General features: G+C 44.3%; 1 protein-coding gene across 14 annotated transcripts in view; it reads right to left on the reverse strand.

Annotated features, from left to right (window-relative positions):
* Positions 1 to 6250, reverse strand: part of LOC116268528 (tRNA (uracil(54)-C(5))-methyltransferase homolog) — an 81632-nt gene extending 75382 nt beyond the window's left edge. For 7 of the 14 annotated variants that reach the window (XR_004181399.1, XR_004181400.1, XM_031661686.1 and 4 more), the window contains exon 1: positions 5919 to 6246. The gene's annotated coding sequence lies outside the window, so the exon portion shown is untranslated. Of the gene's footprint in view, positions 1 to 5918 lie in introns of all 14 variants that reach the window. The other 7 variants (XM_031661689.1, XM_031661688.1, XM_031661687.1 and 4 more) reach the window with 5 other exon arrangements.
* Positions 6251 to 11857: the final 5607 nt, after the last annotated feature.

Genomic DNA, 11857 nt, shown 5'->3' on the forward strand with positions numbered 1-11857 from the left:
CCCAGCCATAAACACCTATTTTAAGTACTTAGGACACTTGAATGGACTTAGCCTGACATCCTATTAACCTGCTGTGAAATTTGTATTTTGCCTTTAAGCTCTACCTTGGATTTCATCCCAATGTTAAGTCATAGCCTAATTCAGAATTTTATATTTATACATACATGCATACACACACACACACACACACAAATTATTGCTAAATTAACATTCCATGATCAGTAAGTAACCTAGAGGATGATGACATAGGTGCTGCAATATTTAGCCTATACACCATTTTGTATGATTACAAAGTACTAAAGAAAGTGACTGTCATAGCATGTGACATTCGGGGGGATTTCAAACTTTTTACAGAATATATTTAAGCTGGCCCAGAGTTCACGTGTTAATGATAGCACCCTCCACTCAACACCCCCCCATCAAGAGGCAACAAGACAGTACAGTTAAGAACACAGGCTTTGGAGCCATGTTCTTTCTTTCAAAAAAAAAAAAAAAAAGGAAGAGTCTTACTTTGTCGCCCGGCTGGAGTGCAGTGGCACATTCTTGGCTCACTGCAACCTCCACTTCCTATGTCAAGCCATTCTCCTGCCTCAGCCTCCCAAGCAGCTGGGATTATAGGCACCCCCCACTGCACCCAGCTAATTTTTGTATTTTTAGTAGAGACGAGGTTTCATCACGTTGGCCACCCTGGTCTCAAACTCCTGACCTCAAGTGACCCATCTGCCTCGGCCTCCCAAAGTGCTGGCATTACAGGCATGAGCCACCGCATTCAGCTGAAGCCACGTTCCAATCCCAGCTCTACTTCTCACTGGCTACGCGGTTTTACGCAAGATATTACTACTTAAGCACTATGAATCTCAGTGTCACTGTCTATACAAATAGGACTAAGAACACCTATCTTTACGGTTTTGGTGAGAATTAAAAGCGTTCATATATATGACATGTTCAGGACTGTGATTAAGACAGCCAGTGCTCCAAGACAGGGATGCCCTCTCTCACCGCTCCTATTCAACATAGTGTTGGAAGTTCTGGCTAGGGCAATCAGGCAAGAGAAAGAAATCAAGGTATTCAGTTAGGAAAAGAAGAAGTAAAATTGTCCCTCTTTGCAGATGGCATGATTGTATATTTAGAAAACCCCATTGTCTCAGCCCAAAATCTCCTTAAGCTGATAAGCAACTTCAGCAAAGTCTCAGGATACAAAATTAATGTGTAAAAATCACAAGCATTCTTATACACCAATAATAGACAAACAGAGAGCCAAATCATGAAAGAACTTCCATTCACAATTGCTTCAAAGAGAATAAAATACCTAGGAATCCAACTTACAAGGGATGTAAAGGACCTCTTCAAGGAGAACTACAAACCACTGCTCAGTGAAATAAAAGAGGACACAAACAAATGGAAGAACATACCATGCTCATGGATAGGAAGAATCAATATCGTGAAAATGGCCATACTGCCCAAGGTTATTTATAGATTCAATGCCATCCCCATCAAGCTACCAATGACTTTCTTCACAGAATTGGAAAAAACTGCTTTAAAGTTCCTATGGAACCAAAAAAGAGCCCGCATCTCCAAGACAATCCTAAGTCAAAAGAACAAAGCTGGAGGCATCACGCTACCTGACTTCAAACTATACTACAAGGCTACAGTAACCAAAACAGCATGGTACTGGTACCAAAACAGAGATATAGACCAATGGAACAGAACGGAGTCCTCAGAAATAATACCACACATCTACAGCCATCTGATCTTTGACAAACCTGAGAGAAACAAGAAATGGGGAAAGGATTCCCTATTTAATAAATGGTGCTGGGAAAAGTGGCTAGCCATAAGTAGAAAGCTGAAACTGGATCCTTTCCTTACTCCTTATACGAAAATTAATTCAAGATGGATTAGAGACTTAAATGTTAGACCTAATACCATAAAAATCCTAGAGGAAAACCTAGGTAGTACCATTCAGGACATAGGCATGGGCAAAGACTTCATGTCTAAAACACCAAAAGCAACGGCAGCAAAAGCCAAAATTGACAAATGGGATCTCATTAAACTAAAGAGCTTCTGCACAGCAAAAGAAACTACCATCAGAGTGAACAGGCAACCTACAGAATGGGAGAAAATTTTTGCAATCTACTCATCTGACAAAGGGCTAATATCCAGAACCTACAAAGAACTCAAACAAATTTACAAGAAAAGAACAAACAACCCCATCAAAAAGTGGGCAAAGGATATGAACAGACATTTCTCAAAAGAAGACATTCATACAGCCAACAGACACATGAAAAAATGCTCAGCATCACTGGCCATCAGAGAAATGCAAATTAAAACCACAATGAGATACCATCTCACACCAGTTAGAATGGCGATCATTCAAAAGTCAGGAAACAACAGGTGCTGGAGAGGATGTGGAGAAATAGGAACACTTTTACACTGTTGGTGGGATTGTAAACTAGTTCAACCATTATGGAAAACAGTATGGCGATTCCTCAAGGATCTAGAACTAGATGTACCATATGACCCAGCCATCCCATTACTGGGTATATACCCAAAGGATTATAAATCATGCTGCTATAAAGACACATGCACACGTATGTTGATTGCGGCACTATTCACAATAGCAAAGACTTCGAATCAACCCAAATGTCCATCAGTGACAGACTGGATCAAGAAAATGTGGCACATATACACCATGGAATACTATGCAGCCATAAAAAAGGATGAGTTTGTGTCCTTTGTAGGGACATGGATGCAGCTGGAAACCATCATTCTTAGCAAACTATCACAAGAACAGAAAACCAAACACCGCATGTTCTCACTCATAGGTGGGAACTGAACAATGAGATCACTTGGTCTCGGGAAGGGGAACATCACACACCGGGGCCTATCATGGGGAGGGGGGAGGGGTGAGGGATTGCATTGGGAGTTATACCTGATGTAAATGACGAGTTGATGGGTGCAGCACAGCAACATGGCACAAGTATACATATGTAACAAACCTGCACATTATGCACATGTACCCTAGAACTTAAAGTATAATAATAATAAATAAATTTAAAAAAAAAAAAAAAAGACAGCCAGTGCTCAACATGTGTCACTGCCCTTCCTTAGGCTCTGATTCAAAGCATATTACTTGGTTTCTTCATGCCTCAACATCTCCAACCTGCAAAACTGACAAGATGTAATAATGCATGCAAGTGCTATGAGGATGAGTACAGTTATGTGGGAAATTTAAAAAACACCACACACACATACACACATAAGTTTTCTGACCCTCTACATGAGTGCCTGCTGGAGTGTAGTGAGGTTATGGCCTATGCTGGACTACCTGTTAATACAATCAAAAGTGTGTGACAGCCGGGCGCAGTGGCTTACAACCATAACTCCCAGTACTTTGGGAGACCAAGGCAGGAGGATTGCTTAAGGCCAGGAGTTTGAGATCAGTCTGGGCAACACAGCGAGATCCGGTCTCTACAAAAAAATTTAAAAATTAGCCAGGTGTGGTGGCACACACCTGTGGTCCTAGCTACTTAGGAGGCTGAGGCAGAAGGATCACTTAAGTCCAGCAGTTTAAGGCTGCAGTGAGCTATGACTGTGCCACTGCATTCCAGCCTGGGAGGGAGACCTTGTCTAAAAAAAAAGCCAGGGTGGCTCACGCCTGTAATCCCAGCACTTTGGGAGGCCGAGATGGGCAGATCACTTGAGATTAAGAGTTTGAGACCAGCCTGGCCAACATGGTGAAACCTCGTCTCCACCAAAAATATACAAAATTAGCTGAGTGTGGTGGCACATGCCTGTAATCCGAGCTACTCAGATGGCTGAGGCAGGAGAATTGCTTGAACCCGGGAGGCAGAGGTTCAAGTGAACCAAGATCATGCCACTGCACTCCAGCCTGAGCAACAGAGACTCCTTCTCAAAAAAAAAAAAAGTGTGTGGCCTATAAGAGAATGTATGTGTTTGATATGGAGAATGGCAAAAGCCAGACAAAGGAAATGAATGAAGAGGCAAGAGATATAAGGAATGACTTGGTGGGTCTGAGGAGGCCAGGGTCCTTGAAGCCCAGACTACAGGGGAAGGGAGTAGAGCTGATCCAGGAGAGGGGTCCTGTCCCTCCAGTCAGCAGGAAAGTCAGGAGGAAGGAAACTGCAGGCCCATTTGAGGATTTGCAGAGGAGGGACAAGGGAGCTGAGGAATTTGAAGACAGTTATTCCCACCCCAACGACATTTAGACTTTTTTTGTGAATGTGTGGGTCCTCTGACTGGTGACTCCGCCATGACTGTAGTTCATTTGCTCTATACCCCAGCAGGAGGGTCCTTGTCCATCTAGGTCTCTTCCAAATTATCAAGTATGGTCTAAAACAGGACCTTATTATTTCAAGGTGCCAACTAGCCATCATTCTAGGTAAAAGCCTGTCATATTTAGTAACTTCTGTGGTGAAATTTCTTTTTCAAGGCAGCACACTCATACCAGTCAAGGTGAGTTCTGTTTCTTTGTTTCTTAATGTCAGGCGAGGCATTTGTTCACAGAAGATACTATTTCCTTTTTATATCTTGTCCTGTTTTAAATAAATGCTTGGGGCCGGGTGCGGTGGCTCACGCCTGTAGTCCCAGCACTTTGGGAGGCCGAAGAGGACGGATCACCTGAGCTCAGGAGTTCGAGACCAGACCGACCAACATGGAGAAACCCTGTCTCTACTAAAAATACAAAATTAGCCAGGTGTGGTGGCGCACGCCTGTAATCCCAGCTACTCGGGAGGCTGAGGCAGGAGAATTGCTTGAACCTGGGAGGCAGAGGTTGCAGTGAGGCGAGATCCCACCATTGCACTCCAGCCTGGGCAACAAGAGTGAAACTCCATCTCAAAAAAATAAAAAACACAATAAATAAACGCTTGGGGGCCAGGTGCAGTGGCTCAGGCTTGTAATCCCAGCACTTCGGGAGGCCGAGGCGGTGGATCACGAGGTCAAGAGTTCGAGACCAGCCTGACCAACACAGTGAAACCCAGTCTCTACTAAAAATACAAAAATTAGCTGGGCGTGGTGGCGGGCGCCGTAATCCCAGCAACTCCGGAGGCTGAGGCAGGAGAATCACTTGAACCTGGGAGGCGGAGGTTGCAGTGAGCTGAGATCGCGCCACTGCACTCCAGCCTGGGCGACAGAGCTAGACTCCGTCTCAAAAAATAAAAATAAAAATAAAAACAATAAATGCTTGGGCGTTTTTTTCCTTAGCAAAAGAAAAAAAAAGGTGTGTGAGCGGTTGTGCTCGACTGTTCTATACCTGCCTCAGGAATTGATCAGGAAGAGCCATGGAGTCCAGAGTAGCCCAGATAGGAAGGCAGGCTAACTCACCTGTGCTCAGAGAGGTTCAAATCAAAGAGACTATGTGGTAGGTCTGACCGCGCAGGGCCAAGGATCCCTTTTGGAGCAAAATGTTCACCCACCGACAAGGGTCCTGCTTGCACTCTCTGCTCACCCTTCCTTCAGTTGGACCGGCCCCAAACACTATTCCTTGCTAAACCAAACGAGCAAATGGGTTCTCTGCTGTATCCCAACTGCAGTCCACAGGCAGTTAGGTCCTTGTCTCCCCAACAAGACTCCACTAGCCCTTCCATTCCTTTCTTCTTTAGGCAAGTTCTGCCCACTGTGTCTGTAGGAAGGGTTAACAAAGAGGAGACGCTAGGAAAGGATACCACTAAATTTGGCCGGACTGCAGGGCCCCGGAAGGACGGAAAGTAAGGGAGTGGGAGGAGTTAGGGCACAGGCCCACGCTAGGCTGGACACGACCTTGCGCAGTCACCGTCGGGTCCCGTCCCCAGCCCCGCCTGCCGCCTCCATTCCCCGCCCCGCGGACAGTTTGGCATAGTAGGGAGTTTTCTGTAACGCAAGGGTTAAATCAGGTTTTCCGGGCTATTTATTCACCTTACCTTCCTTCGTAACCAGTAAATCCTCTTACAAACCCGAGGCGGCAAACTAAAAGGCCAGCGGATGGCCTGGTTTGCTGCGGCGGGGAAACAGTCACTTCCTGGTGCGCAAGGCGCCTCTACTCCCGCCGCAAGCGCAGCCAACCCTTGGCAAGCGCGGCGGGACGCGGGGCTCCTCCCAGCGTCGGCGAGGCAGCAGGCCCCGGCACCTCGACTTCTCTCGGGGAGTGCCCCTCCCTACTTTGCTGGGGGAACCTTCTATGGAGACCTTCCTTAAAAGCACTCATAGCCCTGATACCCGCCGCCTTCCTTCTCTAAGTTCTCCTCCCCTCCCCGCGGCCCCGCCCACCACCTGCTCTTTTCTCACCGTCCCATTGGTGGATCTACATAAGAGACTCACGAAGAAACTCAGACTACAGTGTTAACTGCGTTACCCATCCCAGGGGTGCTTGCAGTTTAAGTCTTCCAACTCAAGGAATAGTTTTCTGGTAGACTTGCAGACATCAGATCCATAATAGGTTGGAAGATTGGGAAATGAGGAGCAGGGTGGTTTCCTGAAATGGCATCCTTTGGTAAAAGTCAGACCTATTTTGAGCCGTGGGGTTTTTCAGGCATTCATTCTCTATTTTACACTGCATCAGAAAAATACTTTATAGTTTTTTCACTGGATCCCACTCAAGACTATTAAATCCTAAGCCCTCAGAAATAATTTTTTTCTTCAACTACAGAACTCAAAAAGAAGACAGATGTCTCTTTTTGGTTGATTCACTACCTCCTGGACTACATTCAGTAGCCCAGCCACATAAGTAAGAAAACTTGAGGTATACACACATCTGTGTGCTGTAAAATATTGTTGCTTTAACAGAGTAAAATTTACAGCAAAGTGGACGTACCAGGCTGGGCATAGTGGCTCACACCTGTAATCCCAGCACTTTGGGAGGCTGAGGAGGAAGGATCAGCTGAGGTCAGGAGTTCGAGACCAGCCTGACTAACATGGTGAAACCCCGTCTCTACTAAAAATACAAAAATTAGCTGGGCATGGTGGCGCACACCTGTAATCCCAGCTACTTGGGAGGCTGAGACAGGAGAGTCACTTGAACCCAGGAGGTGGAGGTTGCAGTGAGCGATCACACCACTGCACTCCAGCATGGGCAAAAAGAGCGAAACTCCGTTTCAAAAAAAAAAAAAAGTGAACGTACATTTAATGATACTTTATGCTTAATAATCGTGCTTAAGTGGAAAACACTTTGTAGTCAACATTTCATTTATTAATATTTATTCAAAGCATAACATGCCTATTATGTGTAAGGCAATGCGTTAGCCTTAGTGAGTACAGTAGTAAATTAAACAAGGCCCAATACTTCAAATAGTAGCAAACATTGAGTCAGTCAGAATAGAATTAAAAGCCCAGATCTGCCACTTATTTTTTATTTTTCTGTTTTTTTGAGACGGAGCTTTGCTCTTGTTGCCAAGGCTAGAGTGCAATGGTGCGATCTCGGCTCACCGCAACCTCCATCTCCCGGGTTCAAGCGATTCTCCTGCCTCAGCCTCTCGAGTAGCTGGGATTACAGGAGTGTACCACCAAGCCCAGCTAATTTTTGTATTTTTAGTAGAAACGGGGTTTCACCATGTTGGTCAGGCTGGTCTCGATCTCCTGACCTCAGGTGATCCGCCTGCCTCAGCCTCCCAAAGTGCTAGGATTACAGCCATAAGCCACTGTCCCCAGCAGCTCTGCCACTTATAAGCTGTGTCCACTTGAGCAAGTTATTTAATTGCTCAGTGCCTCAGTTTCATCATCTGAAAAAAATGTCCAAATAATTGTACCTATTTCACAGGGTTGTGACAACGATTAAATTAGTTAATACGCACAAAGTGCTTAGAATACAGTAAGTACACAAAAAAGTTAGCTATTATCATTCAAAATAAGTTGATACACTGTGTGTTCATACATTCTGAAGGAAATCAAAATATTTTACCCCAAAATAAATGTATTTGCCATATTTTTGAAATGGCTGCCTCAGGACCAGAGGACTGAGATGGGGGAAATTTGCGTCTGTAGAGAACCTCCTTGAATGCAGCCAAGCTTCCCATTTCTATGCCTTACCTGGATCCAGGAGAGATTGAGTCTGACATCTTTAAAAGTTTGGAAAGAAGCATTTACCACCTATTCTTTCTGAAGGAGGCTTCCTCTACATAACAAGGCCACCTTCACAAACCAAGTCCCTTCCTTTCTTCCATAACCTATCTTGCTACTAAAACCTGTTTTTGTATATACTCTGAGTCCATCCACATTCTTTCTGTAATTTCTTACTTTTTTATTTTTTATTTTTTTGAGACGGAGTCTAGCTCTGTCACCCAGGCTGGAGTGCAGTGGCGCGATCTCAGCTCACTGCAACCTCTGCCTCCCTACTAGCTGTACTACAGGCATGCACCACCACACCCAGCTAATTTTTGTATTTTTAGTAGAGACGGAGTTTCACCATGTTGGCCAGGATGGTCTCGATCTCTTGACCTCGTGATCTGCCCACCTCGGCCTCCCAAAGTGCTGGGATTACAGGCATGAGCAACTGCCCAGCCTCTTTCTGTAATTTCAAGATGATATATAAGCTTCTGTTAATTATTGGGAAGTTGGGTCTCCATGATGAAGGCTCCCATGTGTACATGTTAAATGAATTTGTATGCCTTTTCTCCTATAAATCAACCTCGTATCAGTGATATTTTAGTGAACCTTCAGGGGGCCAATGGCTGTGGCCCCCACAACACACACACACGCCCGTGCACGTATATATTTCTTGTTTTTTAAAGAGAGATTTCACTTCCATCCTAAACCCTTGAGGATGTAAATGTTTGACTCAAATTGCTACTATCCTAACTGCTCTCATGGCTCATAAACAAAATTTGAGCTCAAACCACTGCTTCAGCTTTCTAGGCCCATACAGGGCTACAAAGTGAGACCAGGCCAGAGAATTTACCTTTGGCTCTATTTTCCCTTTCTCGTCTATTATCCCCTCTTATATGGATAGATAGCTCCACACCTTTTATCACCTCCTCTTCCCCTTTCTTTGCCTTCCCAAGCCCTTCTGCTCCTTTATCACTTCTCATTTTGGCCTTCTGTGTTGTGCCTAGCACAGAGTCAGGTGTCCAATACGAGCTCAATAAATATTAATATTTGATTAATTAAACTGAATTCCATCTTGTCTGCTGAAAGAGAGAAGGCATTTCCTCCCTCACCCCCACCTATTTTGAGCATCCAGGCAAATTCATTTAAAGCAGGCCTGTCATTCAAGGAGGCAAAACCCTGATGGGTAGAGAGAGAAAAGAGATTAAAGAAGCTAAAATGTAATTATTTAGCCATTAACCCCTTTATATTTATTTAATCTGGCAAAGCATGTTCTTCTATAAAAGTGAAATCATTACATTTGTAAGAGGGGAAATAAATACCCCATATTATAGGAAAGGTTAGACCCTTCAGCCAGAAAGTCAGTAAGTGGATATGTGATAGATGATAAGGAATATTGTTAACTCAAATAAGAGCTGGAACCAAGATAACCTTTTACTTAATTTTGTTATTAGCCAACCAAATCACAGCAAAGTGAAATCTCTAGGAATTTGTCAAACATTCTCATTTTGGTGCAAGGAAAAGATAGCTGAGAGGTTACAGCATTCGCTCTCAGAAATAACATGTATTAAAATTGACCGAGCAGGAGCATCACCTTCTTGGACAAGCACCGCCATTCTAAAGTTCCCCTTGATCAAAAACTTCCTGAGGCTGGGCGAGGTGGCTCACGCCTGTAATCCAAGCACTTTGGGAGGCCGAGGCGGGTGGATCACCTGAGGTCAGGAGTTCAAGACTAAACTGGCTAACATGGGGAAACCCCGTCTCTACTAAAAATACAAAAATTAAGTGGGTATAGTGGCAGGTGCCTGTAATCCCAGCTGCTTGGGAGGCTGAGGCAGGAGAATCACTTGAATCCAGCAAGCGGAGGTTGCAGTGAGCCAAGATCATGCCACTGTACTCCAGTCTGGGTGACAGAGCAAAACTCCATTTCGAATTAAAAAAAAAAAAAAGTGTAATTGATGAGAGCTCAGCCACAACATGTGGGAGATGGAGTTATTACTCATCAATCTCCCTGAAAATTTGGAGGCTAGAATTTTTCAAAGATAGTTTGGTAGGCAGTTATAGTTATATGTATAGACAACTCTATACCTTTCATCACCTCCTCTTCCCCTTTGGTTGAGGACGCAATCATAGGGGTATGGAAAATGGTCCTCTTGGACAGAGTCTGCTCCTGGGTCGGAACCACAGTAGGTGTGGGGTGGAACAATTCAGTAAGTGTGGAGTGGGGCTCAGAATCCATATGTGTTACAATCATCCAAGCGGATTATGTTGCAGATGTGCCCCTGACCATATTTTGAGAAACATTTGCAGTATGCAGTATAGCTTGCCTTAGCACAGAACCTTATGACCTCCCATCTGAATGTATGCAGCAGTCTCCCTCAGCTTCCAGGTCACTGAAACTGCCTTTGCAAAATGATGACATTAAGAGAAATCTGACATTGTTGACTCCATCTTGCCTTTAACTTCCAAGCTGTCCTTGGCCGTTCATGGGCATGGGCCACGCTAACTTTGGGAGAAAGTTAGTTTATAGTTTAAATAACAGCCTTTCCGAAAAACTAAACCACCCTTGTAAAACTAATGAAAGGGCACCAACCAGGTTAGGAGGATGAGAGGGGCCTGCATTCTACTAAGATGTAGGCGTAGTTAAATGATTGCCAGCCACTATTCCAGAGGTCACAAAATATGCAACTATTCCAATTACTCCTGCAGGTAACATGACTATTGTAGAACCTAAGATTGGCCTTTTGAGATGTCTCCAGGTCTTTTGGGTGTCTGACACCCATGGCTCCACCTGTACCCACCAACCACTCCTGTGGTCCCACCCAGAAGTGACTCAGTGCAAGAGGCGAGCTTCCAATCCCTATGATTTCGTTTTCAACCCAAGCAATCAGCACCCATTGCTTAGCCACCCCTGTCCCTTCCCCCAAACTACCTTCGAAAAACCCCTAACCTTTGATACTTTGATACTTTGATACTTTGAGGAGATGGTTTGGCCGGCCTTGTGTCAATTAAACTCTTTCTCTACTGCAATGCCATGGTCTATTTTGTTTGTGCAGTGGGCAGGAAGAACCCATGGGGCAGTTATAGGGCTCAGGAATATCTAGGTTTGTAACAAGCATACCAGGTGATGTCCATTAAAATCTGAGCTCCGACTACCACACACCAACTGAAATTTCAAATGAATTAGTTGGAGATCAAAAAAATCAAACCATAGGCCAGGTGCAATGGCTCACGCCTGTAATCCCAGCACTCTGGGAGGCCGAGGCAGGCAGATCATCTGAGGTCAGGAGTTCAAGACCAGCCAGGAGTGGTGGCACGTGCCTGTAATCCCAGCTACTCAGGAGGTTGAGGCACGAGAATCGCTTAAACCTAGGAGGCAGAGGTTGCAGTGAGCCAAGATGGCACCACTGTGCTCCAGCCTGGGCAACCATCAAATCAAACCCTAAAAGCCCTAGAATAAGACGCAGATGATTATGCATCTGAACTGTGGATAGGAGAGGACATCATAAACTTAAAAGCAGCAGAAAAAAAAAACACTAAGTAGGTAGATTTTACTACTTAACCTTAAGAACTTGACATGACAAAAATATAATTAACAAAATGAAATCATAAAAAAGAAGCAGAAAAATATATACAAGTATAGCAAAGAGTCATTATCTTTCTTGATAAAAAGCTTACATAAACTTACAAGAAGAACACGATGTCCTCAATAAAGACTTTGACAAAGGCATGGAGAGAGAATTTCCAGGAAAAGAAATCTGATTGCTCAGTAGGGTGTTTTGTTCTAACTCACTAGTAATCACAGAACATGCAAAGTATACAA

Source organism: Papio anubis, unplaced genomic scaffold (assembly GCF_008728515.1).
Source record: "Papio anubis isolate 15944 unplaced genomic scaffold, Panubis1.0 scaffold226, whole genome shotgun sequence".
Lineage (NCBI taxonomy): Eukaryota > Metazoa > Chordata > Mammalia > Primates > Cercopithecidae > Papio > Papio anubis.